Here is a 17,871-nt window from a genome sequence, read left to right on the forward strand (position 1 = left end):
CTTATTTTACTGGATAATTATTTACGAAATATACGTATGGAGCGGTAGTATCTAGAGAGTTTGTTGTATGTATAAAGCTAATTAGGGTACAGTTTTCTGACGAGGGAGAACCGTTCAAAAATATAAGTAACTAACGCTATGCCGCAGGTTCAATGTAAACCACATAAAGTCCGTATTATATACTTATAGTTTTGATTCTCTGAGTCGGGTACGAGCTTAGATTACAAATATGTGCATGTGTCTTAATCTTTACAGCAAGGCGAAAGTCAACTAAGCATTCAAATGTTGTTTGGAAGATAAACTGCGTGTAAGTTACTTTAAATTAACGATGAGATTGGAGGTTGAATATGGCATATTATGTATCGTGTGAGTAGGGTCTTGCGTGATATGCATTGGTTGGCATATTAATGAAGCTTTGCATAAAAAAGGTTATATAATAGATAAAGCCGAGAGGGTGGGGCTATAGAATCCTTGGAAACGAATAGAACCGGCCGAAATTTATAATGTCGTACAAACGCTGACAATAGCATTTTATTTAAATTACAAGATATTTCGGCAGGAAATATTAAGTCTATGCTACGAAACGTAAGTTGAATTTGCGAAAATTGAAAGCGTCGAAAAATTAACAAAAAATAAACAATTCGTATCTGAGTATGCGAATTTAAAGTGTCGAGAAATATAATGAATAAAATATTTCGTTTAAAAGTTTTTAATTAAAAGCGCCAACAAATGAAAATATTAAGCGATTTCGTTCGAACTTTTATAACTCGAAATGTCGGTGAAAAGCATGATAAACGATGTTTGTTGAACTTTTAAAGATTGAAATATGATTAGATTTTCTATGTCCTCATAGAATAGATACGTAATTTTCGGTTACTTTTTGTGTGTTTTAGAAGCTAGTAAATAATATCAATGCTTGAGAAGCGTGCACATTATTGCAGTATTTAAGAGTCTAGTAAGTTCTAGCAATGTCTGAGAAACAAATAAGGTCTAGCAGGATTTGTAAAAGCCAGTACAGTGTAGCCGTGTTTGTAAAAGCAAGAAAATCCTTGCAGTGTCTGTAGACGCTAGTAAAGTGATTAGTAGTAAAGAGTTTTAAGGAGCTAGTAAAATCTAGTATTATTGAGAGAATAGACACCTCTAATGTTGATTGAGAGGCTTGTTATGTCAACCCTTGTTTCAGAGACTAACAGCGGCTACTAGTATCTAGTGTTGTTTATGCGACTTGTAGTATCTCAGGGTGCTTTAGAGTCTCCTAGTCTTTAGCGGAGTTTAAAGGGCTACAAGTGTCTTGCTGTCGTTGAAGTTGATGCCGATTCTGGCTCAGGATTATTAGATGATCTGTAAGAATCATTGGAAGTTATAGTGTGTTATACATTTATTTACATATCAATGAGTCCCCGGTCCCAATAAAATAATATTAAACAAACACTAAAGTCCAGAGGGTGGTGCAGTCAAGGTCATTAACCGAATTAAATAGTCCAAATTTAGAATATCGGAAGAACGTGACAATAGTCTTTCTTTTTTTTAATTATAGTTCTAAGATCAAGAATGTTTGTGAATTGGTACCTCAAGAAATTATATAAGTTTGTGTGTACGTATATTTAGTCACTTTTTGAATTGAACTGTACTTTTATTTCATAATTTAAATTATAGTGTGAAAGACGCTAGAAAATAAGTCGGGCATGGCTTCGAACCTGCACAAGAAGAGTTTTATCCATCTCCCTGTCCACAGGAAACTCGCTTTGGAAATTTCGTTGCAAATGGGTGCAGAACCACGTTTTCAGACGTGGCATTACACTACAAACACCCCGATCTTATAAAAAGATTTACGGAGCAGCACTTCTACGAACTACAAACATGTTGACGCTCTTTTACTGTCAGTCGGTATACAGTATCAGACTACCCCTCAGACCGATCCACTAAAAATTCTAAGACTGTAGTCTCTCACTGAAATCGTTGGAGTATGGAAAAAAACCATAGTGGGGAACATTTACATGAGGAAAAAAAAAAGAAAAGTAAGAAAACGAAAACAAGTGTCTCGCATGAGTCCGTTTCATTGCACATCTGAGCCGACGAAAAGGAAAAGACTGGCCATAAAAGCCGTCTCATGGGTAGGACATGCCAAAACCGGTAGTAGTTTTCCTTTTCAAACCATTTATTATTTTACATTACAAGCTAATTAAATGGTTACAACAAGCAATTCTCCACCACCTGTTATTTTGTGCCAAGCCGTATCACGTCAGTTGCATAGGATTTCCTCTAAGTTTTCTATCAGCTTGAGTGATAGTCTAACGATATCTACGCATCCATTTTCTCTGGGAGGAGTATCTCTGTAGACGGATTAGAGTTAGGGTTAATTGTAAATTGTAACACAGTAGCTATTTGATTTAAACGAACAAAAGGCATGCTTTATGTATTTATAGTTTAATTGGAATAAGAAGAATATAAGAAGTTCTAGGATTATTCAAGATAAAGTTATAATTTAATGCTTAATGCAAAAACTAATACTACGTCTTACTTTGACCTATCTCAGTATCTACTTCCTAAAATAAATTAAATATAAATTTTACTATAGTTCATGCATACCGGTCCACTATAGAGGTAATGTAGAGTATAAATCGTTATAAATAATGCATGCCAACTTAATACGGAGAATAACTATACATATCATGTATCTATGCAATCTACTTAACTAGAAATGTTTTTGCGCTGTGTTTATATATATATGAAATAAAATGGAGGTTGAAGGACCTGGATACTCAACGTTTCTCCCGATTTATGCGGGCTTCTTCAAGAGGGATGGTCATTCAGGCGAAACTTTGAGTATCCAGGTCCTTCCACCTCCATTTTATTTCATATCGTCGGATTTAATCCAGCTCAACAATCATATATATATGTATATATATATGTATATATATATACATATATATATATATATATATATATATATATATATATATATATACATATATATATATATGTGTGGGTGTATGTGTGTGTGTGTGTATGTGTGTGTGTGCGTGTAGGGGCGTGGCTGTATGCAGTTATCCACAAATATATTTTCCATTGTTCACAATCATTTGGGTGTAAAAGCAAATGTTTTAATTTGTTTTACGAATATAACGCGCCATTTTTTAATCCTATCACTCACCCGACACATGCTGAATTAGGCATCTCATAATCTAAGAGCTATTCAAAAACAACAATGCACATTATTTTTCTCATTTAGAAAACAAACAAAAATCTTCATGAATCCTCCTCTCAATGAAAACCCTAAAAGTTAAAAAAAATTAAATCAATATCTTTTTAATCATAAATGTAATGTAACTAGTATTCGATGAAGATCCAAAGGGTTTTTTCGAATCATTTTTCTATAAACAACATTAAAACAGCTTTTTTAAGCATGGTAGCTATTCCCAGTTTTATTTCTTTTAGAATAATTATTGGAATGCCCCCAGAAATTGTTTTTTTTATGGAATCAAAATTTTGATAAGCTTGTCGGGATCACACAAAAATAGTTGTATGTCTGCGAACGTGTATAGTAATAAAAGAGAAGTCGTCCCTGGTTAAAAGGTAAAAATTGCTGCTAGGTAAAAAGGTTTTGCTTGTAAAAAGGTTTTGCTTTGTCAAATGCTGAGAAAGTATGTCATATCAATTAATAATGGCTGTGTTATAGGGCACGGAAATATTCAGGACACTGTGTTCTTGCGTCAATTCTTAAACGAAAAATACGGATTCTCAGCTACTTTAGATTTGACGGACTACCAAAACGAATACTTGCCATTTTTTAATTATTTTTTAATAGCAGTCGCAGGCACTCCTAAACGCGGCATTAGTTTCATTAAAGTTATTTCGTTGAAAGCAATGAGAAATAATGGTTTCTGTTCTTAATTTCTTATCAACATTCTGGATTAAACTATGGAAATGTGTTTCGCATTTGCTGGGATATCTTGAAGAATATGAAACGATATATACCACTTTTTTTCCAATAAGTCAAGTTTGAAACTATAGAGAAAGCGATCCTATAAAGCATTGAACGCAAGTGAATATCTTATAAAAATGTCCGAGAATTTTCCAATCAGCCATTGATCAAGTGATGTTCAAATAAATATAACTAATGTTAAGCCCTATACAGTAATATACTTAAAATATTATTAGGAAAGTACACAATTTCTAGAACAACTTTACCCCATTCTGACGAAAACAAAATAGTTTAATCTAAAAAAAAACAACGTTAGATTGAAATTAGCATGTATGTCACAAAGCAAAATTATAAGCGCGATAGAGAATGACTATGAAATGCCTATAAAATTCTAACAAGGATCAAATTTAATGAAAAGCTCGTCTTTTACAGTTAAAAACACGAATTAAACGGTCATATATGTCGGTTAAAATACTAATAAAAAGGGAACATTAAAACGATTGGGATATTTGCAGCTATCTGGTTCCGGCGACGCATCAGAAACCCCTGCATTTGTTATGAGGCAAATCTCGGATACGGCGTCTAAGTTCAGAATGAGAATTAAAATAGAATCGATAATAATCTGTTTGTTTTAAGATAATATCAGTTTTAATTTTAAGCCTCAAGATACAATGCAATCTATATACCTTAATTAAGCATTCTAGAGCCACACTAGAAATATGAGATAAATATATGTTATAGGGAAATAAATATCTCGAAGGCAGAAAATATTAATGGCGCGATATTTAACATTCTGTGCATTTTATAGACTCTTATGATTGCCATTAAATGTATATGCGTCAGTATACAAACAGTCGCAACCACACCCACACACACACACACACACACACACACACATATATATATATATACACATATCGAGTATTAGATGACATATTATTATTATAGATTGTATATATTTTCTAATATATGTATCTTTTTCCAACCTAAACATTAAATCAACAATTTGGTCCTCATAATGATAAACTTTATGTCAATGGTGCAATTCATCCCGTATTGTATATAATTAATATGCATCACATAATTATATACAACAATGTACATCACATGAATGGTATAATAACGTTGACACACTGGTTCTCGCCGGGTAACTGAAGTTAAGCAATGTTGAGCCTTACCAGTATCATATGCGTGACAATTTGGGGAGGCGCAAGGTTCTTTATGTACCGCGAGGTAAATATCATGTTGAGAAACTGGCGCGGTCTAACAACTTTCTCGAGGGGAGATGATACCTTTTTAGCCGTGGTAGGCGCCCCATCTACTGATAGCGTCGCGACAAAAATACCCTCGGTAGCACTGGCGAATTACCAAGTACCCAGCATCCGACAAGATTTGAATTACGCTACAACTCATGTAATGAGTTCAATCACGGCTACGCCCGCGCTGAATGGATGTGCATATTACCATGTAAATAGACATATAATAATTTATATGCGTACTTTCACAAAGTAAATGCAGTAAGATATAAACGAAAACACATATACATATGTACAGATTTATACAGAATACAACACCTGTGCATATCTGAACAATCATTAGTATTTTAGGTAATAGCAATAAATCAATATTTTAAATAATAAACAAAACTTTTGCGGCAAAAATACATAAAATATAAATAACATAAATAAGTTTGCAAAATCGTGCGTATACAATGCCGTTTGGTCAAGTATATAAACACCAAAAACAATCTGGAATGGTGTTGTTTTTCTAAAATTAGATAAAAGGAAGGTTATGTATTATACTTCAATTAAATTTACTGTCTCCAGTTAGGCAAGGTAAAAAACAGGTTTACACTTATGCAATGCAAGTATACCTACACGAAGAGTTCCTTTTCAAAGTGTTCAAATTTCTATTTGTTAAAAATTACCTTTTTTGTCAAGGCATATTGTGGTTTAGCTTTATTTGTTTTGGCTAATTGCGTAAAATAGACAGACGAAAATAGCAGATTCTCAGAATACCACACACACACGCACACCCATATATATATATATATATATATATATATATATATATATATATATATATATATATATACATACGGACATATAAATTTCTCAGTAATTTTGTATGTTACCACTGGTTAAAATGTAACGAAATTCGCTTTGTAGCTCTTACGTTCGTATATGTATGCCTTCCTCCTCTTAAACGTGCAGATGCATACATATACACACCCACACACACAATATCTATATATATATATATATATATGCATATATATATATATATATATATATATATATATATATATATATATATATACACACATATTGCTCCATGCAACCGCGTAGTGTATTTTCTTGATTAATTGTTAGAGATATATAGAACAGCCAGGTTCTATAGACTGGAAATAAACAAGATCACTCCATGATGATAAGTGGAAAAGATTGCGAAGATTAAGGCTGGAAGATCAAAGTTGTTAGCAAGGCGAAGGATCAAACTATTATGCAAAAGCAGGGTCTACTAAATAAACGTATACAGTGTGGGTTACCTGACATCAAACCTGGACAATTCCACTGGTAAAGCTTAATCTACGTCGTGACACAATAGACGATCTGTAGAAAGTTGAATATCGAATGCAGCCTCGTATTCTGTGAGAATATAAATATTGGAAATGCTGTAAACCATCAACTATCTTTATAGAACTCCATTTGCGATAAGCCGATGAAAAAAGTAGTAGTAGTTAGCATCAATTTATGATGCTGGATAAACTAGTATCGTGTTTAAGCCACAAAATCATTTTTTAGAAGTAGCTGACGGAGGTGGAATAAATGATATTGTTTTGAAAAGAGGCGATGCTAAAATCTCGCTAAAGAACTATAAAAGTGAACTATGTTTCTGTATTCTAGAAAACGCTCTTCTAATCCAAAAATTTAAGCAAAATATATTTTCTGTACAAGCTGCCACAAAACAAGGTGCAAATGTCAAATTTAGCCCCAATAAATCAAAACAGGTATACCCGAATGGAATTGTATTCGACATTAATGAAAATGGAAGACTATATTTTTTAAATAGCGTAGTCACATCAAAAACCGCCTGCCATGATCTAAAGACATGACATAAACTTCTTGGACATTGCAATAATCCTGATATCAAAACGATGCTGACTCTAGTTGATGGAATGAAAATACAAACATCAAAATTATTCAACTGCGACGTCTGTACGCAAGGGAAAATGGCAAACTATCAAAGCAAGATACCAGACAAGAAGGCCAAAAAAAAATCATATCAATGGCGCAGTGTAGAATCGATGGGCAGAGAACATTATAGATATGTGTTTAATTTCGTAGATAACCATTCAAGTTTAATAATGGTTTACTTTTTAAAGAACAAATCTGATACCCTGCTAGCAACTAAGAAATATCTAGCCGATATGGCTCCCTAGGGTGAAGTCAAGTGTATTCGCTTTGACAACGGTACGGAATTCACTAATAAAGACTTTGAACTTTTACTAATTTACCATTATATCAGGCATGAAAAATCAGCTCCTAGATCGCCAAACCAAAACGGGACTGCTGAAAGAGCGTGGCGGACACTTTTTAAAATGGCAAAATGCCTACTCATTGAATCAACACTCCCCAAACCTCTGGGCGTAGGCACTGATGGTGGCAGCCTATATACGCAACAAGTGTTTTTACAGAACACTATCTAAGACTTCATATGAATATTTCTGTGGTAAAAGAACAAATTTAAACATAATGCACATAGTTGGTCCAACTTTCTTCGCATATATAGATAAAAAGAGTAAATTTAATATTAAAGCCGACTTAGGTGTATTTCTTGGATACGACTAAAACAATCCAGCCAATTTAGGATTTTTTCCAGAAAAAAAAATAAAATAAAAAGAACCCGATGTGTAAAATTCACAGACATGTTTAATTTTACAGACGAAATCCCGTCACATGAACAAGATGAAATTATATTCCCTCAAATAATTAAAACAAACGAAGACAATAAAAATGACGGAGAAAAGAGAATCCATGAGGATGATGAATATGATGATGAGCATTATCATTATGATGAGGATAAAGGCGAAAGATATCCCCCCAAAAAAATAGAAGGCGATCTGATTTGTTTGTGATCGACAATATAAAATATTTAACGAAGCAATTAATTCAGAACATTGTGATGAATGGAAAATTGCCATGAAAAAAGACATAGATGCCTTAACATAAAATGATACCTATACGGTAGTGATTCTCTCAAAAGATAAACATGTTATTTCTACAAGATGGGTCTTTACAAAAAAGACTACAGCATCAGGCATAGACCAGTACAAAGCAGGATTTGTTGCTAAAGGGGTACTCTAAGATTTACGGTATAGAATATATTTCTACGTTGTCACCAACCACAAACCTAACGACAATCAGAATTTTACAGCAAATCGCATCGCAATATGACCTAAAACCTAAACATCCATCAAATGGACGTAAAAATGTTTATTTGAATGCACAATAGACTGTGAAATTTCTATTACCCCACCAAAGGGATTTATAATGAAAAATAAAAATAGCGTGTTGCGACTTTTACAAGTCATTATATGGCCTAAAGCAGAGTGGTCAGTGTTGGAATACAGTATTTCATGATTATATTATTAAACAACAATTCAGACAATACGCTGTAGAAACCTATTTATATACAGAAGACAAAGACAATAAACTACTGATTTTTGATATTTTAATCGCATCAAATTGTGGCATAATGTTAACCGATGTTAAGAACAAATTAAGTAAAAGATTCAAAATGACCGATCATGGCAAAATATCCTGGTTTTTGGGGATATACTTTATTCAAAGGAAAGAACTTGTTTGAATGAATCAATCCAGATACATCGACAAAATACTATTAAAATTTGGAATGGGAGAGTTCAAGAAACGATCTACACCGGTCGAAAATAATATTAATAAAAGTATACACACAGAATCTGAAGTAATAAATGGCAAACAATACCGCTAAATAGTAGGTAGTCTCGTATACTTAATGACTGCGACCAGACCCGACATATGCTATACAGTAACAAATCTGTAACAAAAATTATCACGACCGACAATGAAGAATTTAAACAGAGCAAAACAAGCCCTGCGTAATTTAAAAGGAACTAAAGAACAGAACTTAGTATTTAGAAAATCAAGAAATCCCCTAAAATTAGAAGGGGTTTTGGATTCAGACTGGGGAAAGGACAACGAGCGAAAAAGTATATCTGTATATTGTATCATACTCTCAGAAAAGTAGCCTATTATTTCATGGAAATCTTAAAAGCAACAGATTGTATCTCTCTCTATACGTGTGAAATAGAATTTATCGCGATCACACAAAACCCCATACGTACGAAAAGATGCAAATACATTTACCTTCATAAATATATGTATAAGGTGATAACATACGTACAAACAAAATAGTTCCGATAATATACGTAAAAAAACAACGTGTATGAAAACATAATGCAGACGCGCAAACACGAATGTATACAAATAGATGATAGCTTAAGTAAATAAGAAATGCGCATGAAACGTGATGACGGACGAACGAATAGGAACTTTCTAAAGGTAGAAAACGCATGTGCAAACGCGTGTACAAAGCAGATAACGTACATCAAAAACAAGTATATTAAAACGTTCCTAAAAACAATTACTTTTGCAAAGGTTATAACGTGCGTGCAAACATAAATATACATGAATAAAGATCACTTACGTGCAAACATCAATGTATGTAAAAAAGTACGTAAAACATAAGTGTGTGCGAAAGAAGATAACCTACGTAAAACATGGGTGCACGTAAAATAACAACATTACTTACAAACGCAGATGTATGGGAAGGGTGATGATATAGGTGCACACGTGAATGTGTACGAACGGTGATGGTGCTCGTTAAAGGACAGGCATTTCTGAAAGGTAAACAAATATGTATAAGCATACATATTTAGAAAGCGGATAACAAACGCCCCCATAAATGTGACAAGTGATATTGTACGCATACGCAGATAAAAATATAACAAAAATCGGAGAATGTACTAACAAACATACACATGTGTAAAGTGGGATAACGTACGTACAAACAAAAAGTATGTCAAACAGGTCATGACATACGGGCATCAGTAACGTGTGTTCAACTTATAACATACGTACGAACTTAAATATGTGAAAGATAATAATGTACGTACAAACACCAACATAGGTGAATAGTGATAATGTACGTCCACACGTAAATATCTGTGAATGTACAAACGTATATGCAAATGAATATTCCCTATTCTATTTCTTTTGTGTAGAATAGGAAGAAAATACACCTCTTTTTGACAACTGCCTTCTTTATCCATGATATATAGCAGTTTTCTAATTAATGAGACAAACAGACATATACTTACACGCATCTCGTAAAGCCCGTCTTATTATTTAAAGGATTACTTAAAAATATGTGCCCTACAGAGGTCTATTAAAATTTTGTATATCATGTCTAAATGGTAATAGCTACGAGTTAAAACGGGGTATGCCTGCCTATATAATTTGCTCGACTTTGAAAAGAAAAATATTCAACGTTTTTCGATCGCCGCATGTGCATTAAGTTGTTTCGTATAATAAAAGTGAAACTAATTCTGGCAGCATTTTTCCGGAAACAGTCGAAAGCAATCATTTTTGATCAATGTGGAGTGTCTTTTTATATCAGACAATTGCTATTCAATTTGGACAGTCCGCTTTTTATTGGAAGCTTGTTTCCCCACAACATCTTGGGAGGAAATATCCTGCCCCGCAGTAAATAAAATACTGCCCTGCAGTCAAAGTTGACCTCATAAAATACGGGCACCTGTCAAGTTGTAATACTGAAATAAATGCAAGCTCCTGTTTCTGGTTAGTGGTGGCCCAGTGGTTAACGTCGAGCGTTTTTGTTCACACTTTAATTTCCAACTTCGACTCAAGGGCACGGGATCGAACCTTCATACTTACCTACCAAACCATATTTTTTTTATTTTAAACCGCCCGCGACACAAACATGCATTTTTTATGGTTTAAGTTGGTGTCATTATTTAATATGGTAGTTGAGTTATAGCTGTTAATAGGTTCATGTAGATTGGGGATTTTTGATACTGTGCAGCTATAGATAACATTTTTAATTTTACATCAGCCTTGTAAGGGGCATTTATTTTTTCTTCTACAGTTACAGTCTGATGTATTTTGTATAGTTGTATTTTGTAACTTATTAATTTTCTTATTATTAGAGCTAATTATTTTTTGTATGAAGGTTAGGCATAGTAGAGTAAGAGACTTTGATTGTGTTCTTATTGAAAATTTTATTATATCTATGGGGGGATTTAAAGTTCTTATCTAATATTTAGAAAACATTCTCTGGCTATGTTTGTCCCTAGGCTTTTGGAATATGGAGGGTTGAACCATAGGATCTACTTATGTCTAGTCTTACGTTTACGGGTTTTGGTTTGCTGTTTATTTGTATTATTATTTAATATTTGTTGTTTGGTTTTATCTTTTTTTGTCTCTTGGTTATTTTTCTTAACTCGCATACGGGAAGACATTGCTATATTATATGTTATTACACTCTTAATAGGTTTATTTTCAATGTAGTTTATGTTTCTTAAACCAATCTACCGATAAATTACATACCAACCCACCATATAAGAATGCAGCACCAGACCTAACGGAAAATAATCCCAATAAGCAAGAGGCAATATATATATAGAATTTCAACGCAAAACATTCTTTTAAAAATAACTCTCTGACAAACCAAACTATTCTATACAACTATATTTGGCAACTAAAAAATAGCAATATTTCTTTCAACTTAAAATGGCGAGTAATTGAGTCTTGCAAACCATATAAACCAGGAGATACATTTTGTGCACTATGTACAAAAGAGACCCTACAATTTTAAAATATGAATATATAAAAATGCAACCGCACTATTAAATTCAAGACATGATCTAATATTCGCATGCAGTCATAAACTTTGGGTTAAATTTAATAAATGTAAACCACGTTAAATCATAAAAATTACTTACTAGTAAAAATAGATTACAATTTTTAATAAATTAAGTTAGTCTAATTATCCCCCTTACACCCTTTTAATTAAAAAGTAAAGAAAATATGACTAATTATCCCCCTTAAATTATGTAATTACACAAACAACATTCGAAATATAAACCGTAGCGTTTTTAAATCAAAGTACGCTAACGGAAATAATTTATTACACGGGCCTCCCCCCTTTTTTAAAATGCGTCATTCAATAAGGTAAAAAGCTATAGCAAACATCTAAATGAGTATTTTAACCATAGTTCCACATTTCAAAAGGCGAAAAATTAAAAGGTAAATTTCTATATATTTTTATGTATATACCTGCATATCTATGTGTATGTATATATGCGTCTATTTTTCATGTATATGCATGTATATATTTGTAATATTGTACTTAAAGCAAACTTATAATTTACATTCAAATATATATTTTACTCTATTTCTTTTCTATCTCTAACATATATTAATTTTCTTATAAATTTTAAATCCAGACCTTTTATTTCAATTTTTTTTCAGATAAATCTGCCTTACTTTTTATGCTAGGTTTATTTATGGTGTCTTTTAATTTTTTTTTTTTCACATGGGTGTCACCACTTATCAAGGCCCAGAGGTCACTCAAGGATAAGGGTTAATAGGTATACATTAGTCATTGTGATTTTAGCATAGTAAACAGTGGGAGTTTTGTAAGTTGGATTACTTAGGGGGACGATTAAATTAGAACTTGTTAACATTGGACTTTTTCTTTTTTTTTCATAGGAATCAACACATTATCAAGGCCAATAGGCCACTCAAGGATAAGAGTTAAAGAGTCTATAGTAGAAATTGGACAATACAATAATACTTAGTAATGAAAATTTGTTAAATTTGATAACTTATATGGAACGGCTCATCAAGAACTTATTTACGTTAGACTTGAAGACAACCATATTGTAGTCAGCAGGAAAGCAGGAAAACGGAAGACAATTCCACAGGCGTGCAGTTCTAATAAAAAAGCTTTGTTCATGAAATCTACGTTTAGGTTTAGGCTCAGATAAAGAGTGGGGGGAATTATTGATAGTGTTTAGAGCTAGACGAGTGTTTCTTGTATAAAGTTTTGCGAGGGGGGACCATAGATTAGAGCTTAGTCGAACACTTTCCATGAAAATAACGATACATCAGAGACAAACTCGCAACATCTCTTCTGTGAGATAGAGGTTGCAAGGAAGAGAAAAGGACATCTCCTACGAGGCTACGAAGTCTAATTTGAACTCTATCAAGGCAGGACAAGTTTTTCTAGCAGCTCCTGCCCAGATGTGGCAACAGTATTCCATACTTGGACGTACCTGGCTCTTATATAAATAGAGAATTGCATCAGCAGTGAGATATCTACTGGATCGATCGAAAGATCCCACCATTTTTCCAGCGGCCTTGGCAACAGATTTGATGTACGTGTTCCATTTAAGATCAGGAGTAATGGTCATGCCCAGAAGCTTGTCAAAACTTGAGTCCTCCTGAAGACGAGAGCCATTTATTTCAATTGATGCAAGATGGGGATCAGAATGTTGATGATGTAAAGAGAGAAGTTTGGTTTTAGATGCATTAAAAGTAACCAGCCACTCCTTTCCCCATTGCACTACATGCTCAAGATCAGAGGAGAGAGAATTGGAGAGAACTTGGTCGTTTACTGTCTTAGATGTGCTACCATAAATGGTAGTGTCGTCAGCATAAATGCCTACGAATGATGTAAGGTTGTGATTTGGAAGATCATTAATGTAGATCAGGAAAAGATTTGAGCCCAGGATGGACCCCTAAGGGGCACCGGCATTAATACTGTGGGCTTCTGATTTTTGCCCCTCAACTACTACTCTTATGAACCTATCAGAAAGAAATGATTTAATAATTGAGAAGACATTTCCAGCTATACCATAGCTAGAGATCTTATGTAGTAAACCTTTATGACATACCGTATCAAAGGCCTTAGATATGTCAAGAGCAATTACCCTAGAAATGTTGCCTCCGTCGGGAGATTTGCTAATTCTATTAGATATAACTGTAAGCACATCTGCTGTAGATCTAGCAGAACGGAAACCATATTGAGTGTCACTAAGAAGGTTATTTTTGTTGAGATGGTTGATTACTTCTGTATTTAACACAGATTCCAGCAACTTACTCATGACGCACAGGAGACTTATTGGCCTGTACTGAGAGGGGGATGAGCGATCACCTGAATTCTTAAATACAGGGCATACGGATGAAATTTTCCAGGGAGATGGGAAACTATTCTCCTTAAGACAACGTTTTAATAGTTTTGTAAGTATGGGCGCTAGTTCAGGTTGAAGTTTTTTGAGTACTATAATTGGAATACCGTCCGGGCCAGTTGCTTTACTGGAATCAAGGTTTTCGATTAGCTTGGCAACATCACGCACAGATATACGTATATCACATAGTGTGTTTTCAGATACAGGAGGAACTATAGGGGGTTGGCGGCCTTTATCGCAAAAGGTAGAATTAGCTGCGGAGTTCTTGACAAAGAGTTTGGCTTTGTCTGATGCTGACGAGATTACCTCAGGCCCATTGATGATAGTTGGGATGGAGCACACGCTTCTGTTCAGAATTCTGTTTGCTATTTGCCAAAACTGGTGGGAACCAAGCCGCTGCTCAGCTACTTTGGACTTAACAGATTGAGCATACAACATCTTGCGCTCTTTATTACTTTCTTACAGTGGTTGCTGGCAGTCCTGAAATCGGTTTTAGTTTCTATACATCAATTACGTTGGAAACAGTGGAAAAAAGTGATTTCTGTGCGCAATGGCAGCAGCAACTTCTGGAGAGAACCATGGCTGGCTGTTTGGTTGTTGCTGAAACTTTTTCGATGGTATGAAACGATCAATACCTACAATTAACCAATCCGCCAGGTCTAATACTATAGAGGACACATCCTTTTTAAATATGGAATTCAGAGGTAGATCAGATATAAATGTACGGAAGCTATCCAAGTCAGCCTTAGTGTATCGATATAATGTACGATGGAGAGGTACGTATGGGGACGTATTACATTTTATTTTAATCTTAATTGATACAACAGAGTGGTCGGAAGAGCCAAGAGGCGACAGAACAGAAACTGAACATAGTTCAGGGCAAGTTGTAAGAAAAAGATCTAGTAGGCTCGCTTACTGGCCATCATTGTCGGGCACACGGGTGGGTTCCTTAACAATCTGAGTGATGTCATAGGCAATGGAGAAATCATGACAGAACCTCCCCTCATCATCGGTCTTGTTTGAGTGGGTCAACCATTCGACGTTGTGAACATTGAAGTCTCTACATACGTTAATGTTAGCTGACGGATAAGCAGATAGGACTTGGTCAATTTTCTCAGATATGCTTTTAAAGATAGTAACTCCGCTGTTGTGGGAACGATAGAGAGTAAATAAAAATGCCGTAGTGTGAGCTAAAGCAACCCGGAAGCACATATAGGGTAAGTTAGGATCTTCCCTGGAGATGTCCCTACCACATGGAAAGCTATATTTAATATAGGCACATATTCCATGCCCATGGCGATCTTGGGGGTCAGATTTAGAAGTTAATTTAGAGTATCCTTTAATTGCAAACTCTTCTAGGGAAATAGCCTGTCCAATGCCAGTTTCACTTCAAAATAAAAGGTCTGGTTTAGTCTCCTGTAATTGGGTTTCAACCTCTGGAAGGTTAGAACGTAGACCCCTTATGTTTGAGAAGGAGACATGTTAGTAGGGGTCTACGTTGGAAGTTGGAGAACCGGGTTAAATCGTGTATTTTTTCTTGAAACTTGTCATGATGAAATTTTAAAATTTGTGGACTAGGTCGTCAGATTTACTTATTGCAGGACAGAGCGGGGAAATTCAGAGAGAAAAAGAAACGAAGAGTTTTTTTTTTTATTTGTAGCTAATGATAAGGTAAAGCCGTAACAATAACCCACTAGTATGGTATCGAGAGTCCAACCAGAAGCTACTGCATGGTCCAGAATCCATTCACCAAATGGCAATACAGCAGGCCCAGTAATTTGCACCTGCTGATAGGACAGCCTGCTTAGTGGTTAATCTAAGGTTCGGGTCCCTGACTATCAGGCGGATAACGTCAGCCCAGACAAAACGTTTACCTCCAACTCTGTTACTAGTGGCATGGCTACAAGGATAGACAAAGAAACAGAAAATTTCCGCCATCTCAGTCAACTGTTCGCACAAAATACTGCCAACCTAGAAAACAGCTTTTTCTTCTCCCTTTGTCAGAAAAACCACTAATTAAAAAATGAGGACTTAGGGACAAATATAAGAAGCGAGAGTAATAGGAGCTGCCGATAACGCATCCACAATGCGTTTTCTACTTTCCATAAAAAAACAAAAAAATCTGTTAAGTATTGTACTTAATAAAAGTCCAACGGACGTGTTTAAGGGAAAGTATGGTGATAGATTCCCCTCACAGGAATAAAAATGTGTACAATTCGTAATCTATTTTTGCAATCAACTCGGTAGATAAATAACAATATATGTACAAGAAAATAGCTAGCTTTTAATAAAACAGAAATACACAAATTAAATACTGAAATAAAATTGAGTTGTTAATATTTTAAATCTAAAATAAACAGCATGATTTAAATTGAAATCACTTATCTCAACAAAAACAATTCTGTCCCCAAATTGCAAACTGTATTGAAAGAAATTGAGTTAGTAGCGTTCAAAACATTTTTTTTTAGATTAACCGTTAATAGAAAATCGTGATTTTTTTCTGAATTTGATCTAGTAACTTTTTAAAAAGCTTACGATATAAAAAAAGGCAGATGGGGGGTGGGTTCTTCCGAAAGTAAGTTGGTGACGTTATAAGTAATTTCGAGATAAGATGAAAGCCGGTATTGGACGAGAAAAAAAGCTAGCATTTAATAAAACAGAAATACACAAATTAAATACTGAAATAAAATGGAGTTGTTAAATATTTCAAATCTAAAATAAAAAGCATGATTAAAATTGAAATCACTTATCTCAACAAAAACCATAACGTCTCCAAATTGCAAACTGTATTGAAAGAAATTGAGTTAGTAGCGTTCAAAACAATTTTTTTGATTGACCGTTAATAGAAAATCGTGATTTTATTCTGAACTTGATCTAGTAACTTTTTAAGAAGCTTACGATATAAAAAAAAGGCGGATGGGGGGTTCTTCCGAAAGTATGTTAGTGACGTTATAAGTAATTTCGAGATGACATGGAAGCCGGTATTGGACGAGAAAAAAGCTAGCATTTAATAAAACAGAAATACACAAATTAAATACTGAAATAAAATGGAGTTGTTAATATTTTAAATCTAAAATAAAAAGCATGATTAAAATTGAAATCACTTATATCAACAAAAACAATTCTGCCCCCAAATTGCAAACTGTATTGAAAGAAATTGAGTTAGTAGCGTTCAAAACATGTTTTTAGATTAACCGTTAATAGAAAATCGTGATTTTATTCTGAACTTGATCTAGTAACTTTTTAAGAAGCTTACGATATATAAGAAAAGGCGAATGGGGTGGGGGGGTTCTTCCGAAAGTAAGTTGGTGACGTTATAAGTAATTTCGAGATAAGATGAAAGTCGGTATTGGACGAGAAAAAAACCTAGCATTTAATAAAATAAAAATACAAAAATTAAATACTGAAATAAAATGGAGTTGTTAATATTTTAAATCTTAAAAAAAGCATGATTAAAATTGAAATCACTTATCTCAACAAAAACAATTCCGTCCCCAAATTGCAAACTGTATTGAAAGAAATTGAGTTAGTAGCGTTCAGAACATTTTTTTTAGATTAACCGTTAAAAGAAAAATCGTGATTTTATTCTGAACTTAAGCTAGTAACGTTTTAAGAAGCTTACGATATAAAA

This window comes from Euprymna scolopes, chromosome 4 (assembly GCF_053919585.1).
Source record: "Euprymna scolopes isolate OS-2025 chromosome 4, ASM5391958v1, whole genome shotgun sequence".
In the NCBI taxonomy this organism is placed as follows: domain Eukaryota; kingdom Metazoa; phylum Mollusca; class Cephalopoda; order Sepiida; family Sepiolidae; genus Euprymna; species Euprymna scolopes.